General features: G+C 38.1%; 1 protein-coding gene across 1 annotated transcript in view; it reads left to right on the top strand.

Annotated features, from left to right (window-relative positions):
• Positions 1-20,883, top strand: part of Sorcs3 (sortilin related VPS10 domain containing receptor 3) — a 557,764-nt gene that overhangs the window by 318,043 nt on the left and 218,838 nt on the right. The window lies entirely within an intron of this gene.

Below are 20,883 nucleotides of genomic sequence, written 5' to 3'. Positions count from 1 at the left end.
ATCTTAAATTGCAAATAGTAAAGGGACATTTCTATACATATATGCAAGGTCTTTTGATTATATTCTTCAATGTCTCTGCATTCTTTCCCTTATCAAGATAATAAGGAACCTAACTAGGGAATAAATTACAGGTAATACAGGGAACTTACTCTATTGCAGCCACCATCGTAATAACATTCGCATAAAGCAGGCTGATATTAGCATCCACCCTATGAGAAAAGTGTTGTTATTAGTCCCATTTAATAGATGTAAATGCTGTGCAGCATGGATTTTAAACCTAGGCAACTGCATTCTAGCATCTGGACCCCCAATCTTTATTATAATTTCTAATAATGACATCAACTGCATAGTGATGGTAAGGGATTTTAATCATTTACTTCTTAGTGGCTGTCTTGCATGAAGAAATGCTAGCTTTTTATTATTATAGCCTTCAGATACATTAGATAAACACTACTTCTATTCTCTCCGTGTGTTTAGGAGAGATCGGCATGGTTCCTCTTGTTGATAGGAGCTAGCCAACTATGGCAGAAATAGTATTGTAATGAAGGACAAATTCCTTATTCCTATTCTCTACGTTGGACATAACATTTCATTTCTCTGCCATAGTTATCTCATCCATATGTTGAGGATTAAGCTAAAATGGTCTGGGCTCTATTTCCTCTTCCAGTTTCTCAGATTGTGTGATAAATGGGCCCTAATTTTCATTGCACAATTATAAGTCATGTATAAATATTAGCTTATGCGACTGGTTAATCATTTCATGTCAGATAAATGTGCAGAGCAAGGTGTTTAATATGTTTACATAAACTGTACAAACCATTTTACCATTAATTGTGCTTATCCAGTGTCCTGGCATGAGTGTGTTGAGGTGGAACATGTGATGTGGGTGCCAGTGCCTGACTTTGTCTTCCAACCTGGCTGTGATTTATGCTGTGGGCTTCCTTTCATGCACTTGGGAACTGGGATTTTTGAAAGTGTTTATGCAAACAGTACCTCAGGATCTGAGGCATTATCTCTTGTCTTCAGACAGGCTGAGCTCCTGTGGGCACTTCATTTTTCATCCAGTCAGGGGAAAGGTGGGAATTACCACTAGTTTATACCTGGATGTCAAACCTCCTTCTTTCTTTTTCTTTTTCTTTACTTTTAAATTCTACCACAAAAGATCAGGACAATTTCAGGGCAGTTATGGGAAATTTCTCAAGTGTGATAAAGATGCTCTGGGTTTTTATTCCACTGATTTTTATGGGATTGTAGTTGGCTATAAAATCAGAGGCACAGTACAACTGTCTGCCTAATGGTGGGCACGGCATAGGAGCCAGGGAGACTGGGGTCAGAGCGGGTGACACAGAGAAGGGACAGTTTCAGCACTATATCAGTCAGGAAGAGGAGTAGAAGCCAACCAGCAAAGCCAGGCGACAAAGTCTTCAGTGGTGATAGTTTGGTCAGGGTGAGAGGGATGGGAGTAGAACTATGGAGCAGATAGAGCCCTGTTCTCCTTTGGAACTTTTTCCTCACTAGCTTCATTATAAGAGAAGCCTTCTGTGGTTCTGCCTTAAGTTTCTGACTTGCCACATATTGAAGAACTCTTAGATACAGTTCTTAGATCTTTTATCACTACTCATTTATACCCTTTATGATCTCATCTAAACTCATGGTAATAAATGCCATGTACTTGTTCAATTATCCATCCAGCTTTATTCCCTATATGACAGTCAGGGTCATTGAACCTTCTACTTGATACGTCAGAGAGAATAGCCTATAAAAATATCAACTATTCCACTCTACAATGAAATACTTGATTGACATTTCTATTGTTTCCCATTTATAAGCTTGCTCTTTTTAATAACAAAAACTTTAAAAAAAATTTCAGGGCAAAACCTTTGGCCTCTTGGCTCTTTCCTTCATGCTGTGTAATTAGGTTCTAAGCAAATTACCTTGTCTTGCCCTTAAAACACATCTTAGGCTGAGTTGGTGGCCCATTCCTGTAACCTAGCTACTCAGAAGGATCATGACCTGAGGATCATGGTTTAAAGCCAGCTCAGGTAGACAAATATGAGAAACTCTTACTTCCAACTAATCAGAAAACACACACACACACACACACACACACACACACACACACACACAACTAAAACCAGAAGTGGAGGTGTGGCTCAAGTGACAAAGGGCCAGCTTTGAGTGCAAAAGTCAAATAAGAGTGTGAGACCCTGAATTCAAGCCCAATATCAGCACATAAACAAAACAGAGAAATGAACAAAATGAACAGAAATCCACATTTTAGGCTTCCACATCCTTTATTCCATCCTCATCACTCCTGTGTGTGCTGCAAGCCATACACCAACCCCTTCTTCACATGGGTTATTATAACAACTCTCTCTGCTTTGCCTCTCTCTCATTGACTCTCCAAAAAGCAACCAGTATAGTCCACTAAAATAAGTCCCATGTCATCCTTGCTTGAAAATATCCATTAGATCCTCTCCTGTTCATAGCAAGTCCATGAACATTCCATGGCTCACAAGGACTTGGGTAATCGTCCCATCATTCTTCCTACTCATTCACAGTGCTCTAACCACTCTGCATTCTACCTTCTTCCCCTAATTGCTAGACTCAGCTCTGTCACAGCCCTCTTCTCTTGACCCAGATTTGAGGTGCAAATTACTCACTTGAATTATCTCTGACTTCAAGTCTCTGCTATTTCATCTTTGTGGAAATGCCTTTTCTCTGTAAATTCAGCTCCTTTTCCCACCACTCTTGGTTCTTCTTATCCTGCTTGATTTTATTTTCACTATCCACTGTATTCTTTTCAGTGTCACATCTTTTCAAGTAAAATTTTAAGAAGCCAGAGATTTGATTTTTCTGGTTGCCCCTTGCACAGGACAGGTGCTCCTGGCTTATGTGTTGACTCATTGGATGAATCAATATGCAAAAGTCCCCAGTACACAATCCTCTATCTATTGGTGACTTGTTTTTGAAAGTACCTCCTGGGAGGGAGGGAAGTTGGTTTACCCAGTATGTGTGACTAGCTAGTCTAGTATGTGTGACTTGCTTTCATTCTGAATTTCTTACTAATGGTCAAGCATGTTAACCATTGGTCAATTATTATCTGTATCAGGAACCTACTTTTCTGCATAGTCTTCTGTTGATTATTATGAAAAATACAGAGAAATGTGTAATATACATTCTGTTCTTCTGAATCCTTATATTTGGGGTGAACACATACACAGAGACACCAATAAAAAACAGTAATTTTAACAGTACAAGGCACTTGCAGTCATATCTATAGCTGTGTTCCAGGCACTGAACCAAATTTCACATTCAGAATCTCATCAAATCCTTACAACACTGTGAGACAGGCATCATACACCCCTTCTCCTCTTCCTAAAGAAAGAGACAAGAAGGTAAGGAAAGTCAAAGGTGGAGAGAACAAAAGTAATTATTCAAGGTGAATGTGTGCCTGAGTTTTTGAGGGTTGGGAGAGTGAATGTAGTGTAGCAGAAGCTGGACCCAAATGCACCTGCCTGATTTTCACAGCCGTAATTACATGCAAAGCTTGGTTTCTTAGCCAAAAATTCAGGTTGCAAGTTCAGTTTATCATATGACCATTTGCAGAGATGATTATTCATTGGTTGTGTATTTATAGGACTGTTGTTACTAGGTACTGGTCTAGTGGCTTCATGCTGGGCATAAAATGATGCGCAGCCCCAGGCATGGCCTCTCTTCAAAGAACTCAGAGGGAGCAGGAAAGAATTCTGAAATCAGGACATCAGCTGGAAATCCAGAAATACAGGGATCTCCTTCTCAGAAGAAGTCCCTCTGGGCTGAAATGATTTGATTTATTACTAAGAGTGAGGGATTTATAGTTGACCTAAAAGGTTGGAAAAATGTTTGCAGAGCTGGAGAAGAGCTAGGAAGAAAGAACAGAAAAGTTCCTTGGTAAACCATGATTCCAGCAGTGCATTGGGATTTCTGTTTAGCAAATTTTCACTCAGCTACCTATCTCCAGGAAGCCTTTTTCATCTCCATGGGCAGTTCTTCTTACACAAGGTAGTGATCCACAGTGGACATGACATCTTGAATCTCTTGCTGTGAGTCCTTGATATATAGTGCCCAGTAACTACCCAATAGCCAGTTCTTGGATGAAGGTCCACAGAAATTTCCTATGAAGAGATCTCCTTCACTTTCCACAGTTCTCACCGAGGAAATGAGTTTAAAGCTGCTGAAGCTGAGGGATGTAGTACCACTCTGGATGCATTTGTCATTCTGATATGGCTTTGAACTAATCATTTGGTACCTGGGTACCAAGTATTTGTTGTACTGACTGATGAGAAGAGGTTCTTGTTGAGTACTTTGTAGGAGCACTGATTTAGAGGATGTTCTCTATGCAGCTGAAGGTTACTGAGAGGACAATGGGAATGGTTTGCAGAAAGTAAGATTGAGGCTTTTATGACCCCATGTTTTCTGCTGTGTTGTTCCCCCTTTCAATCCTAAGGTAGAACTATGGTTCTAGATGTAAATTGGTTTAGATTCTCAGATCTACTCTGTCTTTATGGGTATGTTGCTATATGTTAGGCACTGTGCTAAGTACTTCCATATACATTGTATCTTTTTCACATTAGCTTGGTGTGTTTGCTTCTTTTTATTCAAGATGAAAAATTAAAAACTTAACACTGTAAAATCAATGATTTGAACTTTTATAAGGAATCAGTCTCAGAGCTAAATGAGAAACTAATTTGTTTTAGGAAGGATACAGATAAAGGAGCAGAATAGTATACTTTTAATGATATTAACATTGAACATATATTCAATGTTACAGTATCTCATGGTAAACAATAAATACTAACCCATATCCAAATGAGTGATTATTTTAGCTTCTCTTTAAATTACAATTTCTTTGGAAAGTAAAGGCATATTAGAGATTTTAAGACGCTCATTTGGAGAGAAAAAGAAAATAATGATTATTCTTCACTGTGAGAAACTGCAATAGGACAGTACACTAGTATATAAGTACATGACTGTGTGTGTTGGTAAAGGTTGATAGAAATTGTAGGGAAATGCAGGCAGTTTATCTACTGGCATTTTTGAATAGTGATTGACTGTGTTTCCTGTCTGATTTTTTTATTTTTTGCCAGTCCTGGGGCTTGAACTCAGAGCCTGAGCACTGTCCCTGGCTTCTTTTTGCTCAAGGATAGCACTCTACCACTTGGGCCACAGTGCCAAATCTGGCTTTTTCTATATATGTAGTGCTGAGGAATTGAACCCAGGGCTTCATGTTTATGAGGCAAGCACTCTACTACTAGGCCATATTCCCCGCCCCTGTCTGATATTTTTATGGTAACTTTTTTCCCAATAATTTGAGGATAAATAGAAGCCATGGCTCTAGGAAAGGCTTGTTTTTCTTTTCAATGTATCATGATCCTGAGTAGTAGTATAATTTACCACCATCTCCTATGGTTATGGAACAAAACTTCTTCTCCCACTCTTCCCAACTCTTACTTAGACATTTGTGACTATTGGAATTAACGGAAGGGAGTTTTGAAACATCCATTCTTTCTACTGATGAAAATAAAACCTAAAGAGGTTCTAAGATTTATCTGAAAGTCAGTCACACTTGTGACATAAGTAAGAGCAGACATCTACTATACCAGCTCCAAGGTGATAGGAAGAAGACTAAACCAGGGACTCAGGGTTGTCAACCACATGCACCTCTACCTTCTTATCACCAGGGTCACCTTGTTTACCCTCCAAGACTTACCTCTCAAATCAGGATGCAAGACAGTAGTATTTCACAAGTGCTTAAGAAGAGCCCATTCACTGGGCACTCATGGCTCACACCTATAATCTTAGCTACTCAGGAGGCTGAGATCTGAGGATTGTGATTTGAAACTATCCTAGGCAGGAAAAGTTTGTGAGACCCTTTTTTAAAATTATTTTTATTTCTTTATTATTTTATTTTATTTTATTTTTTTGTCAGTCCGGGGGCTTGAGCTCAAGGCTTTAGCAGTGTCCCTGAGCTTCTTTTGCTCAGGGTTAGCACCCTACCACTTGAGCCACAGTGCCATTTTTGGCTTTTTCTGTTTATGTAGTGCTGATGAGTCGAACCCAGGGCTTCATGCATTCTAGACAAGCATTCTACCACTAAGCAAAATTCCTAGCCTTGTTATTTTATTTTGAGTATTACTGCTTTATTTGTTGACTCCATGTCCTACCTTAACCTCCCTAAAATAGGTAAACTTACATATAAGACAAAAGGTACAGAAACAAAAACCAGCAACAAAGAGGGGGGAATAAAACAAGAGGCAAAATAACATAAAACCTCTTGTTTCCATTTCTTGGAGTTCATTTTCACAAACATCATTTTATATGATCATATACTCATAGCAATCATCTTTTGGGTCTCTCATGGATGTGTAGAATTCGTGTGTGTGTGTGTGTGTGTGTGTGTGTGTGTGTGTGTGTGTGTGTGTGTGTGTAATATTTTCCTGATCCATTCACCTGCTGAGGTACATCTGGGGATTCCATATCTTGGCTATCATAAACAAGAATGCAGTGAACATGGCTGTGCTGGTAGCTTTAGTGTGGCCTTGTTTGTAGTCTATTGTATAAATGCCAAGGAGTGGATTGTTGGGTTATAGCAAAGCTCTATGTTTAGTATTTTGAGGAACCTCCATATTGCTTTCCAGAGTGGTTGAACTAGTTTACATTCCCAACAACAGTGTTGCAGCATTTCCTTTTGGCCACATCCCCAAGAGCATCTGTTATTGTTAAATTCCCTCATAATGGCCATTCTAATTGGGGTCAGGTAAAATCTCAATGTTTTGATTTGCATTTCTTTTATGGCCAGAGATGATGAACATTTCTTCATTTGTCTATTGCCCATTCTTCCTTCTTCTTCTGAGAAGTTTCTCTTTAAGTCTTTAGTCCACTTATTAACTGGGTTGTTGTTTCTCTGAGGGTTTATTTTAGGGGTTTAATTTCTTTTACTTCTAAGTATATTTTAAGGATGAGACACTTAGAATAGCTAGTAATTTTTTTCTCCCATTCTGTGGGCTTTCTAGTTATCTCGCTATATTCCTTGCCATGCAGAAATTCTTCAGTTTGATGCAACCCATTTATCCAGTATATCTTTGATTTGTTGTGATTATGGATTTGTGCTTAGAAGTATTGACCCATGCCTAGAAGCCCTAGTGTTTCTACTACTGCTTCCTATAATATCTTTATGTCATCTGGTCTTATATGGAGGTCTTTGATCCATTTAGAATTGATTCTGATACAGGGTGATATATAAGGACCTCGCTTCAGTTTTCTGCATGTACATAGCCAATTCTTCCAGCACCATTTGTTGAAGAGGCTTTCTTCCATCCTCATCAAATATTAGGTGGCTATGGGTCTGTTGGCTCATTTCTGGGTCTCACATTCATTCCATTGGTCCTTGGGCCCATTCTTGTGCCAGCACCAAGCTCTTTTAATATAATGGCATAGTAGTAGAGTTTGAAGTTTGGTATTGATTTTCCTCCAATACGGTTCTTCCTACTATGGATTTTGCTATCTGGAGTCTCTTATTATTCCACATGAATTTTTGGATTGCTTTCTCTGTATTATTGAAGAATGTTATTAGCACTTTGATGGGTATTGAGTTGAATTTGTAAATTTCTTTGGACATTATTGCTATTTTCACAAAGTGAATCCTTCCAATCCAGGAGCATGGACATTGTTTCCATTTCCTTAAATCTGCTTTAATTTCCTTTTGTTTTAGGTTTTTAAAGTTTTAATCTTAGAGGTCCTTCAGAAATCTTTGGTTAAATTAATTCCTAGGTTTGTTTGTTTGTTTTTGAGGCTATTACTAATGGAGTTGGTTTCTTGATTTCACTCTTGATTTCCTGTTGTTAGCATACAGAAAAGCTACAGATTTTTGTGGGTTAATTTTACATACTGCTGCTTTGCCAAAATTTCACATAAGCTGAGTAACTTGTGGGAGTAATCTGTAGGGTTCTTTCAATACAAGATCATGTCATCTGCAAAAGAGGGAGAGTTTCACTTCTTCTTTCCCTATTTGGATCTCTTTTATGTTTTTCTCTTGCCTTATTACTCTGGCTAGGAATTCCAGGACTATATTGAAGAGGAGTGGTGAGAACAGACATCCTTGTCTCATTCCTGATGTTAGAGGAAATGGCTTGTCATATACAAACTTTATTATATTGAGGAAAGTCCCATGGATTCCTAGCTTCTCCTGATCTTTTATCATAAATGAATGTTGGATCTTGTCAATGCTTTTTCTGGTCTATTGAGATGACCACGTGGGTCGTGTTCTTGCTTTTGTTGATGTGTTGAATTACATTAATTGACTTATGTATCTTGAAGCAACTTTGCCTCCCTGGAATTAATCTTATTTGATTGGAGGATTATGATACTCCTATCTCCATTTAACCACTACAAAACTGGAAGTGGATGAATGGGTCAAGTGGTAGAATATTAGCCCTGAGAAAAAGAAATCAGGGACAGTGCACAGGCCACTGAGTTCAAGCCCTAGTACCAGCATAGAGAAAAAGAAGAGCCCATGATGAAACATAAAAGTGCATTGCAAATTTTAAGTACCATAAGTGTTTAGGGCTTTAAATAATTCTTCCCTATATAACCTTTTGGACTCATTCCAGTACCTAGCATTCCTTTGTCTGTTTTTTTTTTTTTTTTTGCTTTTGCTGGAAGTAATGGATGCATTCCATGTTAGACAACAACACACAACTATGTAAGCCATTTGGGAATTAAGAACTGGTTTCACGGCAGACCCACTCACTTGACAGAGGGCATGTCATCACACTTGGCCATTAACCAAAATCATCCTGAAAATTATCTACCCTTTAGAAGCTCAAAAGATCAGGGAAATGTAGCTTTAAGTTTCACTCTAGCTATTATGTGACTTTCCACTGCATTGCCCCAGCTACTCTTGCATTCAATAAACATGAAAAATTGCACCATAATAGCAACCAATGCACCCAGACACACACTTTAATTAAAGGAATACATCACACAATAAAGTGCATTTAAATGAAAAATCTTTCCATTGGAAGTACAACTTCTTCTTCTTTTACTTTCTCTTGTACCTTCCTTGTGTTTAAACACTTCTAATAGAAAGGAAGGGCAAGATAGGGTCAAGATGAAATACTCCAGGGAGATACTGGAGATTATGGCTACCTTGGCCCAGATAGAATGCTAGCTAGACCTCACAGAGTAGCATTTGAGGCCAAAAAAATAAAAGTCATTTCATGTGTCTATACAATGAGGCTGATGAATTTCTATCAGGGAATTGCTTAGACTCAGAAGGAGGAAGGATGGCTGGAGGAAGACTAGCCAGGGCAGAGAAAAATCACCATATTTCTGAGTCAGCATTATTCTTGGTTCATATCTAGTTGGATGACTTTAAGGAAAGTTGTTAATTGGTCTTCAGGTAGGAAATCAAGGTAAAATCTTGTCTTCTTCAATTTGTGCCTATTGGGATACCTTCTTATTTATAACTTTATTGGAAAGTAATTTGTGCATGATAAGCCACACTTATGTAAATTGTACATTTCAATGAGTTTTGACCATTAAAATGACCTGCAAAACTACTATCAACATATAGAACATTTCCATGCTCTGTACTAGAGATTTCTCATTCTCATTTGTGGTTCCTTTCACCTTTGACCCCAGACTAGCACCAGCTTGCTTTTGTTTCTGTAGTATAATTTTGCCTTGTAATAGATTGGATCATACAATATGCATTGATATTGCATGTCTGGCTTTTCTTATTTCCACTAAGCACAGTTATTGATATTTAAACTCCTCCATATTGCTATGCTAATCAGCGTTTCCTTCCTTTTTATTGCTGAGTATAGTGAATATAATTCTTATCTTAATGACATGATCTTACTGTTGAGTTTTGTACCTGAAGAACTCTTTATGCATATCTGAAAACTGAAGTAATTTGCCACCACATTATAGGGGCCTAGAGAGGCTGCTCTAGTGACCAAGAATGGTGATAAACATGACCCAGCCTCATTTCCACTGTGAGACTGGCTTTTCTCCTCTCATTGTTTCCATTCCTTTTCCCCTCAATGTTTATTGAACACCAACATGTCTCAGGCACTGCTGTAGGATCTCTCGGGTACCTTTAAGAAACTAAAACAGAAATCCTTACCATGATGAAACTTTTCATGTTTTCCAAATAAAATAATCTTATTTAGCTGACGAACTATTGTTATACTTGGTCTCTCTCTCCATAGATAGACAGATAAATTGATAGATAGATAGATAGATAGATAGATAGATAGATAGATAGATAGATAGATAGATAGATAGACAGATATAGAGAGATAGATGATATAGATACAGTTGTTTGCTCATAAATGCTAAAAAGAAAGTAAATCAATAAAGGTGAATAGAAAAAAGTGGGATAACATGCAGTTTATTAGGGTATTTATGGGTAATCACAGGACAGTGACATTCAAGGGAAACAGAATTCCAGAGCAGAGTCTTCAATAGGTTGAGTAGATCTTCAGCATCCAGTAGATCTGGACTGGGATATTTTAAGCATCTACCAACTTTCAACAGTAGAGAAAAGATGGTCCTCTTGATGCCTATTCCTGAATTTCCAAGGCTTATTTCTCCCTAATGCTTGCTGTCCTTCCTCCCTGGTTCATTCAAGTTCCCTACTATGTCTGGTTCTGGTGAGTTAAGTTAAAAAAGATGTGGAGAAACGGGAGTAGGCTGAGAAAACATACATGGGAACAGCACAGAAAAATCTTGCTGAGAAGGAAACATGAATGCATTTGTTTTGGACATTTGTTGGTTTGTTGAATACATTCTGCTTTTTTTTCCTGATGATTTTTCTTCTGTTCTAAAGTTTAGTAGTAGATGATTGACAACAGTGAGGGTCCCAGCAAGGATGAAGGAAGGTAGGTAGAGGAGAATTTGTGCAAACAAATCTGACAGAAAATTGCTGTTGCATCCAAATGGAGAGGAGGGACGGAAGCATTTTCACATTAAAATGTAACCTGATAATCTTGTAGTCATTCTCTTTAGCATACCTTAAACGTATTTTAGTTTTCATCACATACCCCACCATAGTTTTGAAGCATTTTAATGCCAACAATTCCAGCTGTCTCTTCCTCTGCTTGCACACATATCTGAAAGGTCCACCAGTGAATCACAATTATATTATTCTACTAGGATATTATCATCTCAGTAACAAGAACTGAATGAGATGTTTGGTGGACGCATGAAAACGTTCTATACTGAGACATTCTTGTAAGCCATTAACTTCTAAGCCTCCAGAGAAATATGGCAGATGATTCAAGTCTTAGGTTTACAGTCAAATTAGCCTAAGATCACATTGTGTCTCTGCCCAAGATCGTGCTGCTATTAAATGGCAATCTGCTTGGAGATGGTAAAGTACCTATCTTATAATGTGAATATGGAATGTGATCAACTGTATCCAGTGTTGAATACTGAAGGGAATATGTTACTATAGAGACTGCTTTATTCCCAGAATGAAATGTGAGTTTCTTGCTAAAATATTCAAAAAGAAGAATTCACTGTATTTAGGGGGGGACAGTTACAATATTGTCTCAAGTGTCTTAAAGTTTATGAATAACACTCTCCCCCATATGTAATTTCTAAAACAAAAACAAGGAACCAAAAGAAGTTAAATAATAAAAAAAACTATATGATTGATAGATAATTGTAAACTTTTTAAGCAAAATAAAATAATTTTTTTATCCTCCAGTAGTAATGACTTAGAAAATGCAATTAAAATACAATTTTCACAGTGTATCATTGTCCAATGTCTCACGGGAGGAGATAAAACACAAGTTGTACAAGATGATTAGGAAGAACAATTTTGAAACTTATTAAAAGATACTAAGGAAAACCAAATTGAATAGAGATATTTATCATATCATATACATTTACTAGAATCCTTAATAGTGTGAAACATACCATGTTGCTGTTTCAATACAATTCAACCAAATTAGTAGCAGGTGTAGCCAATTTTCTGATATATGACATATAAGAAGGCTCAAGTACAAGACAGACTCACCTGGAGGAGGTATAAAATACATGTTTTGGGGACGTGGTGCTGTGGCCCAAGTGATAGAGTACTAGCCTTGAGCTCAAGAGCTCAGGGACAGAGCCCAGGCCCAGAGTTCAAGCCCCATGGCCTATAAAAAAAAAATACATGCGTTGGATCTGGCTTAGGTTACATAGTAGATAATAATTATATTCTATACTATTTTTCAATTTCTGTACATACACACCCATAAATACATACAAGCCAAGATGTGTAAATTGAGAAATGGTACAGAACAGATCTAAAACACATATGACACATTGGTGTAAAGTAAATATAACAAAACCATGGAGCTAGGGTTAATTATTGTGCTAGGGAATTAGTTATGCATGGATAAGAAATAAATTTATATCTGAACTTCTTAACACACACACACACACACACACACACACACACACACACACACACAAGATTCCAGAGGGTTTAAGAATTAACAGGGTAGAAGAAATATTAACTTTTGAGAAGAAATTTTTGGCACCCTCTTTGTCTCTAATGACAAGAAAGAATTTCTCAATTAAAATGCAAAAACTGCTAGCCATAGATAAACAAATATGCTGTATAAATTATGCTTATGGTAATGAAAAATACTGGTTCATTCAAAGATACCGGAAATGATAAATGAGAAGATAAGCCATGTACTTGGAACACCATCCCTATAAAAGGGGAAGGAACCATTTAATACACAAAATAGACATGTGTGAGCAACTAACATCACAACTAACATCACAACTGCCAAAACAGAATGAAAAAGCATACCATTTATCCAGGCACACATGGCTCAGACTCTATTTTTAGTTATTCCAAAGGCTGATAACTGAAGACATCAGTTCAAAGCCATCCTGTACCAACATATCTGAGAGAATCTTACCTCCAATTAACCAGCAAAGGGATGGAAGTGATGGTGTGGCTAGAGAGGTAGAGTGCTATCCATGAGACCTAGCATCCAAGCTAGGACCTGGGTTCAAACCTTAGTAGGTACAAAATGAAAAAGACCATCCACTTTAGAGGAAACACTAAGGACATTTCTGATTTGAATGTTCTTTTCTCATAAAACCCTTACCTTGAAGCCTAATTCTCGAGGTGTTGACACTAGGCAGGTAGAAATTTTGGGAAACGAGTGGGTCATGAAGATGGAGATATTATGCATGTAATAAATGCCCTAATAAAAGGCTGAGGAAACCAAAGTTCTTCTCTTCCACCTTGAAAAAACAGCTAGATGGTGCCATGTCTGAACCAAAAGTAGACCTTGCACTTGACCTTGGACCTTGACCTTGGACTTCCCGGAGTATTTTAAGCCATGACTAATGCTGAAGAAGGAACTCCCATTACATCTCTTTTAAAGATTGAACATTGTTTGCTCTCCCATGCGAGTAACATTTTCTTCTGTCACTTTGAGTAATTATCAAGTCTGTTTTTTGTGGTAATGGAGGGATTTTGTATTTTACAAAATATATGTGTTGGGGGAAGGCATCTGCTTCTGATTTTTGTGCAGAAAGGCTGAACTGTGAGGATGTGGGTACCAGAGGTGCCAATGCTCTGCCCTGGTGAGAGTAGGACGGGTTCTGCTTAACTTGTTTATAGGACACCAAAAGATAATCAAAGTATAATTGCATTTCACACTTCCAACTGGTGTCAGGCAAGTGGAAACTTTGGTGAAGATTCATTATTATAAAAAATGGTGATGAATTAATCACAAAGTCTTGTACCCTGTGGGGAATGCCTTGCTGTCTCTGGACTTTAGTTTCTGTGAAATGCAGTTTTACACTGGCTTATGTGCTACGTGAGAAATACTGGTTGGATGTGACAAGAAAGCCAAAGTCACATTGGCATAAGCCAAAAGTGAATTTGTTGGCTAAGCTGGCTATGGCATTCAAGGAAAGATATGCCTGCTCAAGTATGGCTAGGGTTCAGAGCTCAGATCATGACAGTGGTAGGATTTCAGCTATTTATTTTTTTTGTTTTTTTCTGGAGTTGCTTTTGCTCCTCAGCAAGGTGGTTTCCATCTACTCCGGACCTCTGTCCTAATCTCTCAGTACTCTCAGTGAAAGGTGGGAGGCAGGACCCCCTCCTTCCTCTGCAGAACATCCTGGAATCTGCTCCAGTTGCCTCTCATTTGTATCCGGATCCTCCACAACTAACCACTAAGTTTGTTGTGACTGACTCATGCCTGGATCACATGCCGACCACTTCAGGGTTGAGGAAAGTTGCATTCAGATCTATGTGAGGGATAGAACTAGTAGAACTGGGCAAAGCAAGAGAACAAGGAATAAGAGACCAGGATTTTACATTCCTGTATACACAGAGCTTTAACATTTTTCTCAGCTACCATGTAAGGTTATTTATTACATGTAAGCTTATTAAAACAATTTGCCATCATAATTCAGTTCTAAGTCATCAATATTGCATTGTATGGCTCCCCTTCAAAGGGGCCATAACTGCCCCTTCCAAGTCCTTCTTGATATGTTTAGTTACACGTTAAGCCCATCTCCCCATCCAATTTACATTTATAGGACACTGAGGAAATATTAAAACATTTTTCTATTGCCCAGCTCTGATGTTTTCCCCTTATTTTCTCTGGTTTGTATCAATGATCCATTCAACCTGTCACTCTAGGTTGGGCTTCTTCCTCTTTCTTTTACCCCATGTCAGCGTCATTATATCTTATTCTTTGTCACTTTCTCTAATGTCTTCTATCTTCTTATTGTTGTCCTTTTTTTGTCTTTGGCAACATCTTAATTCTTTAGACGACCTTCCTGCCTCTTCTTTTTTACCTTTTTGCATGCTGACACCAGATTAAAGTTCCCTCAGAATGATATCACTGGTCATTATTCGAAGTCATCTCTGCTCTCTTCTCATTTTACAGATGATGAAACAGAATGGCGATGAATATCATTGCTTAGTGTCATTAAGTAAGAGTGTCGATTACTACAGGATGTGCCATGTCATTTCTCTGCTGCAGAATAACCAGTTGCTCTCAGTGGCTCTTGTTTCAGGTTAGCATTTGCGTTCTAGTCTGGACAATGTATACCCAATTTCTACTTCTCTTCATGTTCTAGATGCTTCATGTTCTAGATGCTTCATGTTCTAGACTTGTCTGAGTCCTCTCCCTTTTGCAAACATTGATCGTCTATCCTCTCTTCATCCCTTCTCTTACCATTTCAAGCTGATGTCCTTTCATGATCAGCTTCTTTTCTTCCATGTAGCTTCCATCAGTCACCCAGAACATTTGATCACCTCTCTCTGAAGCTTAATAACTCTTTCTTTATCTAGAAAACAAAATGAAGAAGGAACTGACAGTATCTGTCAAGTTTGCACTATTCATTTACCATGTAGTAAGGAAATACTATACCCGATTCTATGTTGCACACATACTTCAAACACATTGGCAAAAACCAATTCGTATCATCTTTGTGGCTCTTCCATCACTCAGAAATATGCCTTTCATACAGAAGATCATCAACTGGCCCATGTTGAATGGGCTGATAAATGACAAAGAGATCATTTTCTGCTAAATGAGCTGACTTAAGGGCTCATTTTTCTCAGTAAGGTTGCAGGTGCTTTTCTGCTTTATATCAGAAGTTTACTGATTACACTAGACAGGCATTCCTTTCTCTTCCTTCCTTGCCTGAATTTTGAGTCAGCTACTTACATTTGAATTTCAAGGTCTTGATAGCACTCCAATATTTTATGGCTTCACCTAATCCAAACGTCTGAACCTGAGCCCAACTTTGCTCACTTTAGAAAATACAATGTCTTGTTTCCAAGCCCCAGTGGTCATGCATGGTTTTATTGCTGTATCATAAAGTTCCCTGGCTTTGTGGTTGGCATCTGTGGGGCATGCCACTGAACATCCAGGACCTAGGGTTTCTTATTGATAGGAAGACAGTCATCATAAATATTGCTTCAAATGAAGAATTTTTTCCTATGTCTCTCTTCCTGTCAGAATAAACCACAAATTTATAAACACACAATATAACCTTTTCTGTAGATTATACCACAGATGAGCCATTCCCTTGTTCTCCATGCAAACCTTCTAGCCCAGGTTTGTCTCCAATGAATATTACACACAGGAAGGTCGCACCAACAGGAATAACTAGGAGCTACAGTAAATGAGGAGCTATGTGTGCCTTGCCGAAAGATACTAAAAATTCTGTTATTAAAAAATGAAAAAATGGAAACCAAAATAACTCTCTTTTCTCTCCTCAAAACATCAGACAAATAATAAATTCTGGATTTTGCCCATATATCACAGATTTGAGAACCCTGTACCCAAAAAAATGTGTAGGAGTATTAGGACACCTGACTTCCAATATCACATTTTTTCACTTTTTTTGTATTTAATTCTTTAATTAATTTTCACAGACTGGGGGTGGAACCCAGGGCCTCACATGCTAGGCAAAGACCCTACTACTGAGCTCCCTAATCCCCCATCCCTGTCGCATAAAAACTTTTTTTTCCCATTTATTGAGATTAAGTAACTACAAGTAACTACATACATTTCACAGCACTAAGTTTTACCTTCCCAATGTTGGTCATCATCATTCTAGTCTACAAAGCTCATGAACTCTATGAACATTAACAATAAAACAATTTCTTCCAGAATGGGTGATATGTAAATTTCTTTTCTTTTGCTTAGTATCATTTGTTCCATCTTTTTCTCTCATTTCTTCCCTTTCATCAATGTCTATTGCAGCTGTTGAGCCCCTCTACTATGTTTTTTTCACCCACTTTCCACTAATTCTGTGCCCTCCTTCCATCTTCCCTCAGATGTGCACATGTATACATCATATGTGAAGTAAATAATATAGAACCCTCTAAATATTAAAAGACAAATTAATGAGATGTCCTCTGTTTCCTTATCTTTGGAGTTCTTTTCAGTCTGTCTAATATCACCTTTTTTTATCCAATGTTATATGCTGCTGTGCTACTGTTGGTGGGAGACTTCCTAACCTTCATAAAGGGTTGCACTTGATTAGGAGGAATCTTGCTTGTCTCAGCTTATTTTACATCTCCCCAAGTCCAGCATATAATGTCTAATTTTGTATTGTTTATTATATGAATCAGTTCTTTCTGGAGACCATAAGCTGTGATGAGAATGACACAGTCTTATCTGTCCACATGCTCAAAGTGAATTGCACAAAACTGCCATTCTTGGAGTCTTAGGTGACACCCGTTGGCAAATGACTGATCGATCAGCATGTGTGTTCACTATCTTAGTCAATTTGCGCTACTCTAACAATATACTTCAGGATGGGTAATTATGTAAAGGATTTTTGATTATGGTTCTGAAGACTAGGAAGTCCAAAATGGTGGAGACTGTCAGTGGATGGGGGTCTTCTTACTGTTTCACCCTATAGTGGTAGTTGGAAAAGAGAGAAAGAAAGAGACAGAGAAACAAAGAAAGAACAACAGATCAATCTTGAAACCGCAATCACAGGCATTGGTTAACTTATGAGGATGAATCCCATATGACTTAAGCTTCATTAGGCCCTGCCTACTAGCACTGTGAAATTGAAATTAAGTTACCAATACATGCTTGGGCAGGGGAGCTCAAACTCAAGCAAAAGCATTCACCAAAATGGAATTTGCCAGGCAATTGAGTGTACATATTCGAGCTATTTTAGAATATGAACACTCTTTTTCTTTCCACTTGAACCCTAACACATTCCAATTTAGTAATGAATAATTCTAATAACTGGTCATTATAAAATAATGTTCCCTGAGATGAGATAGTTTTGGTTGACTCACTTGACCTATCTATAAATACTCAGTAGATATTGTAAAATCTATCTTTGTAGGTTTTACTTTTTCAGGTTTGTCTATGACCAGTTTTCAATGGTTCCCCCTTGTTCTGCTTCAGAGATTGCACTCAAGGGAGGGAAAAATTGGGGGAGACATTTTACAGACAACTGCATCTAGCCTTGTGTTTATATACTTCTAGTTCCAGTAACCAAGAAAACAAACAAAAGGAACAATTCTTTCATGAAAAGATGGGCAAGAGCTGGCTGATGGTGGCTCACTCCTGTGATCCTAACTACTTAGAGGCTGCGATCTGAGGATTGTGGTTTGAAACTAGCCAGGGCAGCAAAGCCTGTGAGATTCTTATCTCCAGTTAATCAGCAAAAAGCCTCAAGTGGAGATTTGGCTCAAGTGGTAGAGTGCCAACATTAAGCAAAACAGCTAAGAGATGGTGCCAAAGTCCTAACTATTACTGGAACAAAAAAAAGAAAGATGTAGAAGACATTTAAAATTACTTTTTTTATGCTCAGAAACAGAAGTCAATACGAAAAGATTGTTCTCATAATCAGTAAACACCAACATTTTGGGAAAGGCAAAACTTTGGATACAGTAAAAAAGAACATCAGTTGCCAGGAATCAGGTAGAAGAAAGAATAAAGAGGTAGAACAAAGATACTTAAGCAGTGAAACTATGCAGTGTCTAAGTACAATGATGGACTGAAGTCATTGTACATTTTTCAAATGTGTGGACAAGACAAGGAAGGAGCCATATTACCAAGTATATAGTTCAGTTACTAATACATAGCATTACTGATTCATTAGTTGTAACATAGGTACTATACTAAAGAAAAATTTAATAATTATGGGGGTAGTGAGAGGATATGTGGAAATTCACGTTTTACTTACTATTTTTCTATAAACTAGTAAGTTAAAAATTATTATTTTTATTGGCATTTATTAGTTGTACAAGATCATCTTGTTGTGACATTTCCATACACGTATACAACATATTTTGGACAAACTCACCCCCTCTATCACTGTTTTATCTCTTCCTTCTTGAAACAATTTCAGATTTAGTTGTTCTATTTCTCATATACATATATATATATATATATATATTACTTTTGCCATCTGCATCCTTATGCACCCTCTATATTCAACTTCTTCCTTCTTGCTGGTACTCCCCAAAACATATAAAAATGAATGCCAGGAAATCTATAATTATTTCTTTTCATAAGAAATAACTAAGACCTTTAAATGAGGGATAGCTCAATTGCCAGGAGATGACTTGTGAGACATTTGATCCAGAATATCATTTTGGACATGATGGGAGGTTGGAGAGAGGATGCTGTAAGTATGAGTGTAGTTAAGGTGGCTGGAAGTTTCCTGGAAAAGCCCAAGGTGATATTGACTCCCTCTGAACACCCGCTCCAACCATGAAATATTTTCTGTGGTGCCCCGATGAGGCTTAAGGCCATGATGAAGAAAATTTCAGAGGAAAAGGAATAAAAAATAAATAAAGCCAGGTGGTCTTTGGCCAGATATTCCAAGGGTACCTTGGATTTTAATGTGTTCTTGCTTCTTACTAACCATCTTAAGGTTTCTCCTACTGCTTCCTTTTTCCTCCAGCTCACTTCTGATAGGAGAATTCAGTAAAAATACTGGTTTGTAATCCTCACTACTCTCATATCAACAGTATAAAAATCAAACCAAAGCCAGTAAATAAATGGGTCTATTTATTTTCATTTCAGTTACTGGCTTCATGGGTTTTTTTATATTGCTGTACATAAACAAGGACTGGAAATACAAGTACATATGCAGATTTATTTTTTAATCCTCCAATTCCAGTCTGCTGGCTGCTGTTCCTGAAATTGCTTGGCCGGTAATACTGAGTGCCTCTTAGCGCTCAGCCAGAGAAAAAGAGCAGAGCTCCTGGTGTTGCTCGGAGAGAGCATTGCTGTGGTGAGACCCACTTTCCTGAGTTCAGAAGACAGCCCTGGCCTTCCCACCCCTGGCACTGATGGATTGAGTCATTGTTTTTGTCAGTGGAGCTCTTATTGTGCCCTGGGATGTGGGTAGAAAGCTGTTGTAAGTGTACCGTGCCATCTTGGCAGTTCTGTATTTTCAGCATTTTAGTCAATGTAGGAAGTCACAGAAATTGCAATTGAGGCTGCCTTTCTATAAATCATGTCACAGAGAGTGAGAACATCCCAGTGTTGGGCCCCATAGCAACTTGTGTCTCTCGCCTGGGGATAATGGTGGGGGGAATGGGAAATCCAGTGGAAGCATCTGTGTGACTGCTGAGCAATGCAATGAGGAGAAAATGGGGGGAAAACTCCAGTTTTTCTGGCAAAATGATGAACTCTGAATGACAAGAGGATAAGGGGACAAGTAGAAAGAAATGATCAAGTGGTGTAATCCAGGTGGAAAAGGGAGGACAGAAGAGAGCTCTTCATATGCAGAGTTGTTCAGTTGCCTTACCCATTTGGGACAGGGGAAGTGAAGGTGCTGCTCTAACAATCCGGGTTCTTCTTTCCCAGCTTTCTTGTTTTTATCATTTGATTGCTTTTGTGCTTCGTATTGCTCTTTATGAAATAAAAAATGAAGTTAAAAAATCTAAACAAACCACATAAGGTTGGCAAAGGTCATCTATATCTCTACACAGTACATTCTAAGTATGGGACATGCACTTAAAAAAAAAGAGCAGCCATATGAGGGGAGGTTCCTTGGAAGCCTTTGTGACTGAGGGTGACCTTTATGGTTTTCCACAAAAGTTTGTGCATGCTTCTCTCTCCTTCTATCCACTAAGGCAGAAAGTGATGCGTCTGTTTCTGACTTTGGTCTTTCACAGTTAAGTGTTGAAATGTCAATACTTGAATGGTTGTAGGGCCACTGGAAAGTTAGTCAAAGATGGAAGGCCATTCCAGGGTTATTGGCTTAAGAGGAGACTCTAACATTCATCTGCTGGCTCTCTCCCAGCCTTGAAATGCAATGATTTCAGAAAATACAGGTAGAATAGGGGCTGAGCAATGGAAAAGAGGAGGT

The sequence above is a fragment of the Perognathus longimembris genome, chromosome 2, assembly GCF_023159225.1.
Source record: "Perognathus longimembris pacificus isolate PPM17 chromosome 2, ASM2315922v1, whole genome shotgun sequence".
NCBI lineage: Eukaryota > Metazoa > Chordata > Mammalia > Rodentia > Heteromyidae > Perognathus > Perognathus longimembris.
Note: the sequence above shows the minus strand (reverse complement) of the source record. Positions and strands in the feature narration are given on the sequence as shown.